Source organism: Felis catus, chromosome D1, assembly GCF_018350175.1.
Source record: "Felis catus isolate Fca126 chromosome D1, F.catus_Fca126_mat1.0, whole genome shotgun sequence".
Lineage (NCBI taxonomy): Eukaryota > Metazoa > Chordata > Mammalia > Carnivora > Felidae > Felis > Felis catus.
In genome coordinates this window covers 86,106,655-86,125,000 of record NC_058377.1, presented here as the reverse complement: position 1 = coordinate 86,125,000, position 18,346 = coordinate 86,106,655, and positions in this window count along the sequence as shown.

The window sequence follows — 18,346 nt, the reverse complement described above, 5'->3', positions numbered from 1 at the left end:
CTCTACACACCCTGACTTTTTATCATTCTTCATAATTATGGCTACTCAAGGGGTCCATTCGGAGAGAATGAGGTAAACATGTTCCACATTAGGGCCCAAGTTTGGGGCCATGGAGATTCGACCTCTTTGACACACCTCCCATTCAGGGATGAGATCTATTCCCAGTCTCTTAAAACTAGGCAGGCCTAGACCTGCTTCAACAATAGAGCATGGCTAAAGAGACGTAATGTGACTTCTAAAGCCAGGTCAAAAAGACCATGTGACTCTGCTTGGCTTGATGTAAGAAGTTTGAGTGGAGAGGCCATGTGGAGGCTCTGGTCCTTGGTTCCAGTGGAGCCCAGCCTTGAAGCCATCCCTGCCAAGGTGCTGATGGGTAGGGGAAGCCTCCAAATGTCACTTGGAACCCTTGAGAGCAGCCTGTCCACCAACTGAATACCACCAAGTGGCGGCTGCTCATGACATGCAGGACAGATGAATCACCCAACCAAGCCCTGCCTGTATTCTGGTCCACAAAACTGAGAAATATGATAAAATGGTTTTAAGCCATCACATGTTGGGATCACTGGTTACACAGCAATGAATAACTGGAACAAACATCTTTGAAGATAGACCTGCCCCGGAACTGGGCCAGAAGATGTCTTCTGAATAAATTCAGGACACAAGACAGATGAAAAACGGAAATATTCCTTGTTGATTTCTTCTTTGTCTTATGAATATCATTGATTTGAGCTCATTTTCTGAATTGTTTGAAAATACTCCCTTTATGCTCAGAGTTCTGCTGTTAGAAAGAGTTTGTTTCTGTAACACAGGCCTCAGGCAGATCTTCTCCACTTGTTTTCAGCCTTCAGGTGTTTCCCTTACTCTCTCTCACCCCTACACTTGCAGGGCTCATGAATTCAAGTGCTCCGAGTGTTAAGAAGAAAATTAAAAAAAAATTTTTTTTAACATTTATTTTTGAGAGACTGAGCATGAGCGGGGAAGGGGCAGAGAGAGAGGGAAATCCAAAGCAGGCTCCAGGTTCTGAGCTGTCAGCACAGAGCCCTGTGTGGGGCTTGAACTTACGAACCATGAGATCATGACCTGAGAAGAAGTCAGATGCTCAACCAACTGAGCCACCCAGGTGCCCCAGGAGAAAAATTTTAAGAATCTCAAAATCAGTCAACAACAATAACAAGAAGAGGATGAATGACTGGAATACAGCATATAGAAACTTGAGTTCAAGGCCTTGGCTGAGTGCCTTTTCCTCTCTGCATCTCAACCTCCATCACAAAGTGACAGGTTGGCCTTTGATCCCTAAGTGATCTCTTTAGCCATCCTGAATTTTCAAAGGTCGTGAAGGACATATGAGAAGGCAACATGCTTTCTGGGGAGAGATTTGCCAGATCACAGCTCCATGGGGGCTGGTGTACGTTTGTCTCTTTCAAAGCTATGTACCCAACACCTTAGAAAGTACTACTAAAAAATAACAGTGATAGGCAACCATTACTGAGCTTTGTGCTGGAAACTGTACAATATGCTAGATGCGCATTCTCTTATTTCATTCCCATAGCAACCATGTGAAGTAGATACTAGCGCTACCCCCATTCTACAGACATGAGACTGAGGCTTAGAAGTTTATGTAAGAGGCCAGACAGAACAGAGATAGTAAGCAGTGCAGCTGGAATTGGAAGGCAGTTTCTAAACAGAAAGCCCCAGCTCTTAATCACAATTATTTGTGGAAGGAAGGGCAAGGAAGAAGGCGCTGTATCTTCTCCCGGCCTGTAACTGTTTTCTCTGGTTACAAGGGTGGATCAGAGACCACAAAAGATATTAGATCTAAGGACTTCCTTTATATCCTGAGCTGCCAGTCTCCTGAGATTCAGCCCTACCTCTCTCATTGACCACAATCCCAGGCCTCAGGTGACTTCCTCCTTGACACCTCTAGCCTTATTACAAGTACTTAGTTCTCACCTAACCCCCCACATAGAGGATGGGCTGGCTGCATGGGTTCCTGCCAAGGCAGCAGGAGGTTCAGGGAAGCCCCAGGGTTTATGTCAAGGGAGCCATCATTTGAAATGGTGCCTGGGAAAGGCCTGAAGGGAAGACTGCTATTCAAAGTCTGTTATTAACAGAAATATCTGGGTTGTGTCTGCAGAAAGAATTTTTCAGGGCTGGTGAATGGGAGCTGGTGTAGAGTAAAACAGGGCATTGTGGCCTGGAAGCCGGGAGGCAAACTGCCCAGGTAGACCTGAGCAAGCAGCTTCACTCCCTGGGTTCTGAGATCTCTAAGGCCACTCCTTTCTCTGAGATGTTCCATCTTGGCCCCTGATGCAAAATATCCCCATGACAGCAGAGGCTCAATTGGTGGCACAAAAAACATACCAAAAGACTCTGGGCCTTTGACCTGAACTTTCAAACAATTCAGTGAACAGCCAGGATCTGTTCCTAAATGTCATTCCTAAACCCTTTTCTCTGAAACTAACAGGACATTTCCTTCCCCCTGTTGACCACAGAGGGCTCTCTGGAGAGCAGATGGGGCTTTGGGGTTTGGTAAGAAATCAGATATGGATGCCCATAGCCTGAGAAATTATAAAATGCTTTCTCGCTCCCACCCCGTTTGCATGTGCTTCTTCCTTTGTCTCTAGGTCCTTACAGGAACATATTGTTACCGCCAAATAAGTAAACCCATTCAAATGGGAATGTTACTAACTTGTTTAAAATCATGTCCATGTTGCTCTTAAATAACACCAGCAAAGATGCAGGAATGCCACACCAGCCAAAACCATCACCCCCAAACCTGGCAGCCAGTCCACCTCTTTTCTTTTGCAATCCATCCACATTTGAATGAGGATGGTCCTTGAACCATTGTCTTTCTAAAACAATGGCCTTATGGCCAGGAAGGCCTGTTTCAAACTCACTTTTCTGTGTTTCCTTGTCTGGTTGAGTAGGTGTTTCTGTTCCCCGAAAGTCAACTTTGTGTTGTGGGGATGCCCAGTGCATACTCTTCCCTACCAGGAGTTTCAATCATTTCCTCTACAGCCCAGCCCTGGGTCTCTGAGTCTTTTTGGCTTATTTCCTTCTCCTAACTGAGCAAGGACCCAGTGTGGGAAGTGAGGACTTCAACTCCCTAACAACCTCTGAAAAAGTTGTGGCAAAAGCAACCTATTTGATGATCCACCAGGTAAGATTTGAAAGTATTTCATTGGTACATTCGGTTCTGGTGGTTGAAGACTGCTGTGTTCATGAATTTCACTTCTATGAGAGTTTGTATTACTGCTCCCAAGTGTTTGCTACATTTCCATGTGAGAAGATTGTACTTCCAGTCAACATCAGGCATGGCTATGTGATTTGATTTGGTCAATAAGTAGTCAAGTGGCAATGACAGAAGTTGTAAGAGCCATTGTGTAGTTCTGTTACTGTCATTTCTCTACCAGGAGAGCTATGTAACCCATATAGTAGCTGCTTATTCAGCCTGGATCCCTAAGTGAAGACACATGGAGAAGAACTGCAGGTCACCCACTGCTGTGACCAAGGAACGGACCTTTTAGTCATGAGCCACTGAGATGTCAGGTGTGTTTGTCACCGCAGCAAAACCTAAGAAAAGTGAAAGCACCATCTTAAAGGGTGACAACAGTGCCATCCTGGAAGGCCTGAAACAAGGCAATGGACTCTGCTTTCTCCTCAAGTGAAACACCTTCTCTTCCTGTACTGTTTGTAGAGCTGGTTGCCATAAAGACCCTCAACAAATGGTACATAATTGTGAACACACGTGTGCCTCTTTAGATCTCACCAAGGCCTTTGCATTTGCTCAAGATCTCATTTGACCCCAACAACAACCTGGTAAGATGTGATAGGTATTTCTATTCCTGTTTATAGACAAGAGAAGTAAGAATCAAATGACTGAGGTACTTTGGCAAGGTGATGTGGCTCTTCAATAGGAAAACCAAAACCAGTGCCCTTGTACCTTCTAGACCATTTCTACTCTACTAAGCTGCCCAATGCTGACACTATAGGAGGGGTCACTTGAGGTTGTCTAGGGCCTTGCATATTCAAGTGCCTTGAGAAGCCACAGGAAACATCCATCCCCACATCCAATAAGATAAGAGAAAACCTTGGGTTTTCTGGATGTTCTCATTCCATTCACCCAACTGCACTCTGAACACAACATGCAATATAAACATGTATTCGTTTTAAGCTGATCTTCAGGGAAAAGCAATGACATTTTGAGACATTTCATCTGCAAAATCAGTTGTCAGGACCTTGTCAGATATTTGCTTAGAACAAATAAAAGCTAGGGCCCTGGGTGGCTCAGTCAGTTAAGCATCAGATTCTTGATTTCAGTCCAGGTCGTGATCTTACCGTTTATGAGATTGAGTCCTACATTGGGCTCTATGCTGACATCTCAGAGCCTGCTTGGGATTCTCTCTCTCTGTCCTTCTCTTGCTTGCATTCTAAATAAATAAATAAATAAATAAACTTAAAAAAATTTTTAAAAAGAACAAAAAAAAGCTATGATACATTCTGTAAAATTTAAAACACACATAAAATAAGATTTATGACATGATGTTTTGATCAAACTTTTGACTAATCAGACCTTGAACTAGTGCAGCCAAAGCCCTAGATGACTCTTCAGAGGATGCAAGTTATCACCTAAAAATATAAATGAGCCATGGTTAGCGACCAAACAGAAAATTGTAACACATATAAGTAATACGTTATATTCATATAATGATTATGTTTGTACTAACATAGTTACTGTGAAATAATTATTACTAAGCTGTTAAATCCTACTCTTGAAAAAAGGCAGAAAATTTTGAATTGGAGTATGTAAAAAGGCCAGAGCAGGCCACTCAAGAAAATGCACTTTGCTTTGTGGTGACTTGAGCTTCCCAAGGACCTCACCAAGTCCTCAGTATTGGGCTCTACAGCCCTTGAGAAAAGATGAACCCACCTGAAAATTGAAAGTGGCTAGGATCTAGAGGAACTCCTGTTCCAGCATTTTCTCTGCTTGTTTAAATGTCTAGGCTACAGCCATTTCTGAGCTAAATTGCATTACATGTTTCTCAAATGGCTATTATGGACCCAGTGGTGAGCTAGGCATTTGGAGATTTATAAATGAGAAGTAGAGGGGTAATTTTGCCAGCTTTCATCACTTAGAATTCAGGCACTGACTCCATACCTTTGTGCCCTTACCTCAGTATTCACCTGTAGCTCAGCACTCAAGATTCCTTTATGTATCTGGCTCAAAATTTGTTCAATTTTGATGGTATAGGGTGGGAACAAGAGAAAGAAACCAACAACTGCAACAACAACAAAAATTGTTAAGACATAAAACTTTTGACTTGTGCCATTGTTCGATAAATTAATCAAGTAAGTCTTGGGAAGGAGGCCATTTCTCTCTTACTACTGACATGGGTAATATTAGCAATAGCGTCTGCTGGTGGTCTGTACCGGGGTCTTTCTTCAGAGCAACTTTGACACATACACATGGAGATACATATCTCCATCTTAATTAACACACCTTAAGGAAACCATAGGCTCACACCTGTCAGAATGGATAAAATTAACAACTCAGGAAACAACAGATGTTGGCAAGGATGCAGAGGAAGAGGAATCCTCTTGCACTGCTGGTGGGAATGCAAACTGGTTCAGCCATTCTGGAAAACAGTATGGAGGTTCCTCAAAAAATTAAAAATAGAACTACCCTACGATCCAGCAATTGCACTACTAGGTATTTATCCAAAGGATACAGGTGTGCTGTTTCGAAGGGGCACATGCACCCAATGTTTATAGCACTATGGACAATAGCTAAACTATGGAAAGAGCCCAAATGTCCATCGACAGATGAATGGATAAAGAAGATGTATACAGTTACAGAGAGGGAAGGAGGCAAACCATAAGAGACTCTTAAATACTGAGAACAGACTGAGGGTTGATGGGGGGTGGGGGAGAAGGGAAATTAGGTGATGGGCATTGAGGAGGGCACCTGTTGGGATGAGCACTGGGTGTTGTATGGAAATCAATTTGACAATAAATTATATTTAATAAAAAATAAAATAAAATAAAAATAAATAAAATTTAAAAAAATACACACACACACACAATGGAATATTACTTGGTGATCAAAAAGAATGAAATCTTGCCATTTACGACAACATGGATAGAACTATCATGCTAAGCAAAATAAGTCAGTCAGAGAAAGACAAATAGTCACTCACGTGTGGAATTTAAGAAACAAAACAGATGAATATAGGGGAAGGGAAGCAAAAATAAGGTAAAAACAGAGAAAGAGACAAATGATAAAAGACTCTCAAATATAGAGAACAAACTGAGAGTTGCTGGTGGTGTGCTGGGGGGGGGGGATGGGCTAAATGGGAGATGGGGATTCAGGAGGGCACTTGTTGGGATGAGCTCTGGGTGTCATATATCAGTAAGGAATCACTAAATTCTATTCCTGAAATAATTATTAGACTATATGTTAACTAACTTGGATTTAAAAAACAAAAACCAGAAAACAAACCTCCTCCAAGTAAGCAGCCAGATCATAGGGCATCCATTTCCTCAAGGTAGGATTGTGCATGACAGAAGAACAAGAGTAATTCTTGGCTTTGGTGTTTCAAAAGCCAAGGCTTTTAATTTGCAAAAGTCTGACTTGGTGTCTTAAAACACAATAAGAATTTGACTACATATCCTTGTGGGATATAACCCAAAGGCAAAAAAAAACCCAAAAAAACAAAAAACAAAAACCAAACAAAAAACACTGAAGAGGAAAAAAACACTTTAAACTGTTTTCTGTAATTACATTGTTGGTGGTAGAGTTGGTATTCTAACACCATTGTATATGTGTTGTGGATTAAAACAAACGAATAATTATGTTGGGATTCTTAGGAATCAGAATTTGGGTCACAAAGAAGAAATAGATCTAAGAGAGGTGCAGTCAAGTAAAAACCCTTATTATTCTGCACCCAATTCCAACCTGTGGGGTATTTTTCCACACACCAATAAGCACTTCATAGACACCCTACAGCTGGGTGTCTACCATTCCACTCAACACTGACACTATCTACCTGGAGACAGCATCAGATTCCAGAGGCTAAGGGCTCAGTCCCACCAGAATGCCCTCCATTTCTGATGCTCAGTTGCAAGTTCAGGCTGTCACCTGTGCTTCTGAGTGACCAGCTTTAAATCACAAGTTCCTTGGCTCCCTCCTTGGGTTTCATTAATTTGCTAGAGTGGCTTACTGAATTCAGCAAACTAGCTCATTCACCAGATTACTGGTTTATTATAAAAGGATATAACTCAGGAACAGCCAATGATAGAGATGCTTGCATAGGGCAAGGTATGTGGGAAAGAGTGCTGAGCTTCCTGGTCTCTGACCACATGACTTTCCTGGCATCTCCATGTGTTCACCAACCCAGGTGCTCTCCAAACCCTCTTCTTTTGGCTTTTTATGGAGGCTTCATTACATAAGCACAATTGATTGAATCATTGACCATCGGTGATTGAACTCAATCTCCAGCCCCCTCCTCTTTCAGTAGGTCAGGGGGTAAGGCTGAAAGTTCCAACCCTATAATCACATGATTGGGTCCCTTAGCAACCAGCTCCCATTCTTAGGTGTCAGCTAAAAGTCACCCCATTAACATAACAAAAGACACCTTTACTGCTCTCATCACTTAGGAAATACCAAGGGTTTTAGAAGCTCTGTGCCAGAAATGAGGATGAAGACCAAATAGATATTTCTTATTATGAGTCACAAAATCACAATCATGTATAGTCTTGAGTTTGAAATGACATACCAACATGAACTCATTACAATGTATTTTATCTTTATCAGTGGACAAAGGCCCACTGAAAAAAAACTGGAGACTATATCAAACCCATGGAATGTAAACCACCAAGACTGAACCTTAATGTAAACTATGGACTTTGGTTGATGATGTGTCATTGTAGGTTCGTTGACTGAAACAAATGTACCACTGTCGTGGGGGGTTGATAAGTGAGGGAGGCAGTGTCCGCATGGGGGCAGTGGGTATATGGGAGTTCTCTGTACTTTCTGCTTAATTTTGCTGTGAATCTAAAACTGCTTTAAAAACAAGTCTATTTTAAAGGTGGGGGAGGGACATGATCAGTTTTCTTATTCCTAGGTGTAAGATGCCATGAGCTAGAGAAGAGAGTAAGAGAAGGAATAGTGAGTGTAGGTGTCAACAGGTCCCTGAGGAAGTGCCCTATGCCTAGAGTTAATGTCAAGACAAGTAAGTCAGGGAGGGGCTGTGCTCTGTTCAAGAGTAGAGCCCAGGAAAATGCCAGGCTTCAGCATTTCCTCTGCCAAACCATGCGCAGATGTGGTGGTGGACTTCCCGTCGTAGCTACAGGTTGTGTGTAGACAAGCAAGTCTCCACGACTGCCCCCTTGCAGAGTTCCCGCAGGTCACAGGATGACACCGTTGGGGGTAGCAAGGCGATTTCCTGAGAGCCCAGGTGTGGCATGAACACATACAGGATCCCAAATACCTCCCCAAGTCCCCCACAACCCCAGTGTGTCACAAAAGCGGCCGACAAACAGTCAAACTAGGAGAACCCTTGAAATCAAATGAGAAGTCTGCAGAAGTAACCCCCAAGAATTAACCTTCCAAACCCAGAGGAAACAAAAGCATCACAACAGATGCCAGAGGGACTGTACGAGGATGACTGAGGCCCAGGGGTGCCCATTTCACAACCCCAATCCACCCCCAGCATAAAAACCCTATTCCTGCTTCGAAAGAAAAGGAGCTGAATTGCCTAAGATTATAGGGTGAGAGCTTAAAGTACAGAAAAAAATTTTTTAGGTTCATTTACAGAGAAATCAAGTTCTATTATCCATACATCTAAGTTTATGCTTAATGCAGTTTCATTAAGCATCTTTTTTAAGTCAACATCCCTGACCCACCCTGGCATTCTGTGCCATATGCCTTCGGTGACAAATTACAATGGAAAGCATTCTCCAAAGGTTCCAAGGGAAGGAGACTCAGGGAAGGATGAGGAGCAGGAAGAGGACCACTTCACGGTCACCATTTATTTGTTCAGCTATGAGAAGTGGTAGCAGATGTTTAACTTTACAAAACACAAGCTGTAAAATAAGATACAACAAAGATCGTACATGATATGATTTGTTTCCAGGTCAAAATAATAATGATGAGCAGTTAACCTGAGTGACTTATACGTACCAAGTGCTGTATGTGAATATCTCACGTCAACAAACTGTTACCATAGCTCCTGCACCGATAGAGACCCTGACTCAGGCACCAAAGTAGCTTCTTTGGGAGCCACACACCTGGCATTTAATGGAAATTTGGCAGGAACCCAAGCCCTGTGGCTTTAGGACCCAGGTTCTTAGCCACCCTGCTCCAGAGTCTCCATTGCCTCAACATAGCAGACGTGTCTAGTCAGTGGCCTACCTCTTATAAGCTCACTCCAGGCCTCCGTTCTGGAAGGGCAGATCAGCGAGAGACTTGCCCCCATTCAGTGACTTTAGGAAGGAGGAACCCGCCTCCAAAAAACTGATGTGGACAAGCTCCATATGAGGCCTCAGTGTGCTTTACCAAAAAAATGTTTGTTTTGTGAAGACAAGTGTTCCGTGTCTGTCACAGAAAGCAGAAGGAGGCTAACTAAACTACAAGAGGCCAGTCAGGGTCACTCCTGACCTGGAGGCTCTGCTTAAGAGTCAGGAGGGGAAAAGCAAACTACACTTGGTTATCAATGGACTATTTCAATCCCTCTCTAAATAAGCCACGCGTGCAAAAGCAGGTCAAAGTTCATTTGCTTTAGATCAAGTATGAGAAGGAAGTATACAATGCACCTCACTGGGGTTGGGGGTGTTTCTTTGCTCTATAATTTGACATTCAGAATTGGTATGAATAACATGAGTAGATAAAGTCAGTTAATGGCCTCAATTTTCACTGCTAAGAAATGAACATTATATACGTAAAGCCTGATGGTGGATCTAACCTTAGGGGTGTCCAAGTTACTCAGCCTGAGGCCCAAGCATCAATTTGGTTGTTTGTCCTGCTGCTGCGAAGCAGAACATTCTCCCTCAGCTGCTGTGGGACACAGAGGAAGGGACCTGACGAGCTTCTGGGTTATTGTTGGACATAAAGTGACCTGGCTCTGGGTCAAAACAAATTTGGCCCTTTAAAGTCTCTGAGGGTTGGGACAAGTCCTGAAAAACAGTGACAGGACCATAATAGGTCCTTTATGAGCAGTTCTGTTCTAAAACGACATTGAGTCTGGTGTTCACAGGCGCTGACCTCAGAAGTGCCGTCTCAGGAGCAGCCCGAGGCTGCAGAGAGGCTGTGCTATAAATGGATGCTGAGCAGCTGTGAGGGGAGCTATTTTGGGATCCCAGGGGGTCTCATTTGTACTTCAGGTTAGGAAGCTATCAAGTGAAGGAAGAGCCTTCAGACCAGGCATAGCCGTCCTCCCTGCCACGCTCTGCTGCTAGGCCTCTCAGGTCCCATCCCCTCCCTTCTTTAAAGATTTCACTAGCACAGGGCGCTGGGTCTTTGTGAAGAAGAAACACAAAGGGAGAAGAGGGAGCAAATCATCTCCCTGCCCAGAGTGTTTGGGGAAATTGCTTCCTCAGTTGTGTTCTAGATAAGATTGCCTGACCTTTGCAGATCTGGTGGAGGTGCCAAGGCCTTAGGCTCTCAACGCCTTTTGCATCCACATCAGTGGCTGTCAAACAGGAAGTAACCTGGGAGCAGAGGTGAGAAAACAGGGTGTTAGACTCCTCTTCACTGCTCAGCTCTGGCCCAATCTGTGGGGCAAAGAGACTGGTTCCTTCTCTCTCATGGCCCAAGTGCCATGGTTTAAGTTGGTGTGGCCTCAGGGCCCTCTGAACACTATAGCTTCTTTCTGTCCCCTTCTACCTGGCTTGAAATCCCTTCACTGGTCATGTGAAGTTAGAAGAAATGGCAGATTAATGGTCTCCTCTCAGGTTAGCCCATGCTCACATGAATGGGGGCCATCTTGAAGACAGACCCAGCGTCTAATGGAGCAGCTATCCTTGCTTAAGCATGAGCACTTTAGAGCACAAAGACCTGGGTTGGAATGCCGCATTGCTACATCTTACTTAGGTGGCCCTTGGCAGGTCTTTTCATTGCCTTGGGACTCAAGCCTCACTTACAAAATGGGATCCATTATCCTATCTGCCTCATGAGGTTGTTGTGAGAATTAATTGGCGCAAAATGCTTGGTACCCCACGTGCCACAAGGTAAGTGCCATGTAACGTATTACATTTTTGCAATGGATATGTTATGTCCCCTCTTACTAACAGCTGGAGAGAGAGATTTGTCAATGAGAGCTCTTGAGGTTTGGAGCTGAATGAGGACCCTAGTTCTGACTTACCTTGTCACTGTTCAAGGACCCTCCTAATCCAAGAAAAAGGAGAGTGACAAGGGGGAAGAAGGGAGGAAGGAGGTAGGCAAACTTCTTCTGCTTTGTAGCTGGGGCTCAGGCTGGCCCTGACTGGTTGAGCTATGAGGAGCTCCCAGTGCTGACAGCCCAGAGTGCCAGGCATTTAGGAAAGATGGATACCTGTGCCTGTGCTCTGAACAAACATCTCAGATCTACAGGAGAATTATAACACTGAGGCTGCGAGGGACTATACAAATAGAGTCCATATCCTCTCCTTACATATGACGAAATGTAGGTTTGGAAAAGTAAAAGGACTTACCCAGGTCGCACTGCTGAAAACAGCAGATAGCTAGTAAATATAGCATACAGTGGTTGAATTTTATTGTTCCTGTAAAAGAAATTTTGTTGGTGGAAGGGAGGGGACACACACTCAGCCCTGTTAAAGGGACCCACACACCTATTTAGGAAGCAACAGGCGCAAGAGCTTCCTCAGCACCCTAAACAGATCCAGTGAAAACTCTTCAACTGACCTCACCAGCCACTTGCAAAAGCAAAGATGAGCAAATGAGACAAGAAGGGGTTCATTGCTATTGTAGCTTTTGGTAAACAAGGACCTTAACATCATGCAAGTATGATGAGCCAGATGGCTGAAGGAATTTCTTGACAGTAGGAGCTTCCCCAAATTCTAGTTGCTTCTGAGCAAGTCTGGAACTATGTGCTGCTCAAAGAGTGCCTTGATTCTCAAAGGAACCCAATGCATCCCCAAGGCCTTGGTCTTTCCAAAGGAATTTTAAGGGGTGCCTGGGTGGCTCAGTCCGTTGAGTGTCTGACTCTTGATTTCAGCTCAGGTCATGATCCCAGGGTTGTAGAATCAAGCTCTGCAGTGAACATGGAGTCTGCTTGAGATTCTTTCTCTCCCTCTGGCCCTCCCCAGCTTGCATGTGTGCTCTGTCTCTCTCTTTCTAAAATAAAAACAAAAACAAAAAAACAAAGGATCATTGAGATACCTGTCTGATCCCCTCTGTAAAGGTAGGCATTGAAGCCATTTTCTGTGCTGTTATTCGATGTCCTTTACAAAGAGTGGGACCTTATTTCATCCAAACCAAGACACTCTTAAGCGTGAAAGAGGGCACTATTAAGTTCCCTGGGACAACATGTGTAAACTGTGAATGTCCTGGGCGCTTTGGGATATGTGGTTACCCCACCTATAAAAGTCAATATGATAATTTCCTCTTACAATGTAAAACCTAGAAGTATATGTCTTCCCAGAATTGATGCCTCTCTCTTTTTTTTTATCAAACAATGAGGGAGGGAGCAGAAGGTATGTAATCTGTCCGTTCCTTTTTGCCTGGGTTGCTAGGAAGTTCAGAGTTAAGTTTTATATCAATTCTAACAATCACCACTTTACCCCCTCCCAACTCTCAATACAATTGTCTTCTCATCCCTTTCCCCAACCCCATTCTCTACATGCTCCTTGATCATGCTTCTCACACCACATCTAGATAGGAATTTGATCTTTTTTTAAAAAATAAATTACCTCAAAATCCTTTGTAAGCAGGTCAGTATGACTAGCACACATCCTGAATTTTCTGAGACAGTTTGCTATCATGTATTCAGCCTATTTTCCTCATAAACTATCCAAAGTTCTAAGGAATTCCCTGTTTTGCCTTCTAAAATGTACTATTTCTTTAAGTAAGCACTTTTTTAATTCCTACCATGACCTGGAATGGAGACAGGAATATTATCAGTCAACAAAATAGACACAAATTCCTCCACTTGTGTAGTGGACATTCTAGGGAAAGAGATGGGCAACAAATGATAAATTCAACCAATAAGCAAATTATATAATAGGTTAGAGGGGCAATAAGAACAATGGAAAAAAAGAGAACAGGGTCATGGAGTGGGGAATATCAACTGTTAGGCAGTACAATTTAAATGGAGTGATCAGGATGGGCTTCATTGAGAAGGCGATATTTGAGTAGAGTCAACACATAATTTATCGTCTAAACTGGGAAACTTTTTTATTTGAGTATGGTTTACACACCATGTTACATTAGTTTCAGGTGTACAACTTAGTGATTCAACAAGTCTATATGTTATGTTCCACTCACTACAAGTGTAGCCACCATCTGTCATCATACAATGATATTTAAAATTGTTTTTAAGGTTTATTTATTTTTGAGACAGAGAGAGACAGAGCATGAACGGGGAGGGTCAGAGAAAGAGGGAGACACAGAATCTGAAGCAGGCTCCAGGCTCTGAGCTGTCAGCACAGAGCCCAACGCAGGGCTCGAACTCACGGACCGCGAGATCATGACCTGAGCCGAAGTCGGACGCTTAACTGAGCCACCCAGGCGCCCCAATGATATTTTAATATGTTCTTCATGCTCTACCTTTCATTCCGAACTGGAAGCTTTCAAAAGTGCAAAGGGAAGCTCATAATAATTACACTGGGACAACAGATGCAAACTAGTACTCTCCCGGGCTCAGACATATGGCCACCCTGCGCATGAGCAAAGACTTGAAGGAAGTGAGAGATTCACTCAGGAAGGAGTGGTTCAGGCAGAGAAAATAGCAAGTTCCAAGGTCTTGAGGCCAGAGCCAGGTAGAGCAGTAGCAAGGCATGCAGTGTATTTGGAAGGGAGTAAGCAAAGGGACAGCTGTAGGAAATGGAGTCCAAGAGGCACTGGGGACCCCAGATTCTGTGGGCCATTGTAAGGGCTTTGGTTTATCTCTGAGAGAAATGGGGAGCCATGGCTGGGTCTTAAGATATGATCTGGCTTATATTTTGCCAGGGTTCACATTGGCTGCTGTATTAAGAGTAGACAACAGAGTGGGTAAACAGGAAAGCAGGGAGACTAGGTAGGAGGTAGTAGTGGAAGTGGTAAGAAGTCAGATTCTGGATAGATTTTGAAGGTGTAACCAACAAGACTTTTTGTCGATTGGATGTCAAGGGTGTAAGAAACGAGCCAAAGTTGATTCCGGGGTATGAGTCTTGAGAAACTAGGAGGATGGAGGTACCACTTACTGAGATGGGGAAGACTTTGGGTAAAGGAGGTGGAAAGGGGAAGAGCCGTGATGGTCGGGAATCCAGATTGGGACCTGAGAAATCTGAAATGTCTGTGTGATGAGCTGTCCAGCAGGCCCCTGGCTATATAAGTCTAGAGTTGAGGGAATACATTGGGACTAAGAGAGACACATTTCGTCAGTAGCATATGGATGCTGTATAAGATACGAGAAGGGTGGGACTCCCCAGGTCCCCCTGACCACCTCTTGCACCTCAAAGCAGTGCAAAAACCCTTCTGCAGATCAAATTTTTGTTCCTGGCTTGCCAAAAATCAGAATGTTCATCCTCCAAAGCCCACCACAAATCTTGATTTTTCATGAAGTTTTTCCTAATTACTGCAGTCCCTACGGGACTGTCTTAATTTATATAATTGTCTGCCTCACTGATTCATCTATTAATAACTATCTACTGAGGAAACTCTGTGTACATGGCCCAGTGCTGGGTGCTGTGGGGGATGTGAAACAAGAACATCTGGTCTCCATACCCAAAAAGCTTATGCCCAGCTGAGCAAAGAGAGAAAATGTTAGCCAAAGCACTGAAGAACATCAAGTTCTTTAAGGACCCAGAATCAGTAGGTGCCTGGGTGGCTCAGTAGGTTAAGCGTCTGACTCTTGGTTTCAGCTCAGGTCATGATCTCACAGTTTGTGAGTTTGAGCCCTGCATCAGGCTCTGTGCTTAGTGCAGTGCAGAGCCTGCTTGGGATCCTGTCTCTCCCTCTGTCTCTCTGCCCCTCCTCCACTTGCTCTCTCTGTCTCTCTCGAAATAAATAAATAAACTTTAAAAAAATTAAAAGAAGGTTACAATAAGGATTATGTTTTTTTTTTTTTTTTTAACATTTATTTATTTTTGAGACAGAGAGACAGAGCATGAACAGGGGAGGGTCAGAGAGAGAGAGGGAGACACAGAATCTGAAACAGGCTCCAGGCTCTGAGCCATCAGCACAGAGCCTGATGCGGGGCTCGAACTCACAGACCTCGAGATCATGACCTGAGCTGAAGTCGGATGCCCAACCAACTGAGCCACCCAGGCGCCCCATATGTTTTTTTTTTTTAAAGGAGTCAGGATCAGTGACATGAAGAAAGTATCTTTTGAGTTGAATCTTAAACAGGCAGCTTCTAGGGACACATTTTTTGAAAAATCTGAGTAAGTGGTCTGTCTCCTAAAAGTCTTCCAGTTCCAATTTTCTCCAGAGGAGTAAGGGTAGGGCGGGGTGGGAGACACATTAGAAGTGGCCACCTAAGTAGCAAAGTCTTGGGGGCAGGAGTGAACATGAGGTCGCAGAGGAGATGGTGACAGGTAAGATCTGGGGCGGACATTTCAAGTGTAGAGCAGCAGAAAATGAGTCTGAAAATAAAGGGGCATCAGAGCCCAGCTTGAGTGTGATATCACAGACAAGGAATGGTTGTGTTATGGGGGTGGGCTGAATGAAGTGGGTGGAGAAAAGTAGACGTGAAGTTCTTGTTATTATCCAGGCATGTGGTAACAAAGGCTTGACTGAAAGAACTGGTTAGAAATGAAGACTAACTTTTGAACTAGAATATCTTTTGAAAGAAAGAAAGAAAGAAAGAGGGGAGGGAGGGAGCAAGAAAAGAAGGAAGGAAGGAAGGAAGGAAGGAAGGAAGGAAGGAAAGAAAGAAAGAAGGAAGGAAGGAGGAAGAAGAAGAAAGAAAGAAAGAAAGAAAGAAAGAAAAGAAGGAAGGAAGGAAGAATAAAAGAACAGTGTGGTTACAGAAGAGAACAGAGGCCAAGAAAGGGAAGCATGATGCTAGGAGTCCAGGCCTGAGAGGGGAGAAGCAATGGAATCACTAATGGATGGGGACATGGAAATGGCGTTGGTGGAGAAGACTTTGTTTGAGTGGGTCATTTGCAGTAAGAATGGAGGCCCCAGGAGTAGGGGAGGGTCCAGGTCAGAGTTGGAGAGGCAGGAGTGAGCCTGTGGAGCCATGCTGAAGCCACGAGACAGGGTAAGCTCAAGGAAGACTGTACTTAGGAACCGGTGACCTATGTGCACCTGCAGATTTTATTTTCCCAACCAGATACTTGGCATACTTTTTCTTATATTCTTGCAGTCTTGGGGAGACAAAACAATGTGGTGATTAAGCATATGGGGTCTGGTGTCAGACTTCCTCCATGTGAATCCTGGTGTTACCCGGCATTGGCTCTAGCTTTCTAACCCTGGACAAATTCCTTAGTTTCTCTAAGCTTCATTTCCTTCATCTAGGACATGGGGAAGACAATAGCAATTGCCTCATAGTTGTGAGGATTAAAATAGATTTGGCACATGGAAAGAATTCGATCACTTCGCCATTACTGTACATGGTCACTTCTCCATAAATATTCACTAAAAGCAGAGCCCATGGAACCAATATTTAAAATCATACAATTCCGTAAACCAGTTTATCAAAGGAAAGGTTAAGGGAGAGAATGAACATTTACTGATCACCTGCTATATGTCAGACACTCTGTTAAATATCAATTGACACAACAACCCTATTAGATTGCTATCCCCGTTTTATAGACTAAGAAATAGTGGCTCAAAAAAAGGTCATACAGCTAATAAATGATATGTGTTTTTATGCACTTAAAAGTTCTGAAAGGATACGTTCCAAGTTATCCTCTCATTTTATACAGCTCCATATTATTTAAAATTTTCAACAAATATCTATTATTTCTTAATCAAAAAATAGTTATTTTCATTTTGGGGGCAGGCGGGAAGGGTAGGGGAAGCCTGTCAATCCCAGATGCTTATCTAGAAATAAAGAGCCTTGGGGCCTCTGTTACAATGTTGCCCTGAGCCACTGGGGGAAAAAGGATAAGCTACATGTAACCCTGAGAACTGAAGAAATCAGCAAGGAAAAGACAAAAAAGGAAGATGGGTAAGCGTGTAATGTATTTGAAAGAGACTTCCATCTAAGATAATTAAAATAATAGAAAAGTTTTCATGCTTAAAGGGATAAATCTCCTTAATCTGTCCCATACTCTTAATCCCTGCATGAGATGTCTCTCTTATTGCAAAGTGGACACAGCTTCCCTATATATGGACTCCTAGGGCCTCAGACAAGGTACAAGCGAGATCAATTCCCTAACACCAACATATGCTAAAGAAAAAAACACGGGGAAGAGTCCAAAGTCCAGATTAAGTCTGAGGTCAAAAATTTGTTCTCCTCATGATCAAATAATAATCTTCTGAAAAAATACAAGGGGAAACACCCTGATAAGGGAAAAACCACCTCTCCAAAGGATTACTTCAATTAATTGAATTCTACTTTAAAAAAAAAAAACATCTCTGGACCATGTCATGTCATTCGTATATTTTGAAGGTGGTAATAATAACAGATATGTCAGACATGTTGGAGGAGTTTGCTTCATTTTAAAAGTGTTTAAATTATTGTACTATATTTCTAAGAATGCCATAGAAGGGAATTCATCTTTGACAAGAATCAGAGAGGTTTGCTGAAACTCCCAGGGGAAAGTAGGGTGTTCTGATAGAGAGCAAGATGAGGTGACTTATGAGAAATCTTGACAATCAATCGATCAATCAATACAGCATCTTCATGAAAGTTTATATTTCACATATTCCCTTCTAAAGAATTTTGCTTTTGGCAGGTGCATGCAAATGTAATTCAAGTCACTAACAATTTCTGAATACCTATTGCGTTCCAAGCACACAAAAATGAAAAAAAGTGTAGTCTTTCTTCTTAAGGAGGTCACAACTGATTGCAATGCAGTGTAATGAATTCTATCTACACACACACACACACACACACACACACACACACACACAGAGACAGAGATAGAGAAACACTGGGATGAAGGATGGAGTAGCTATTAATTCTCCAGTGGGTCAAAATAAAGGACCTAGGAGGTCAGAGAAAACTATCAAGACATGTCTTGGGCTGAAGGGTTCCTA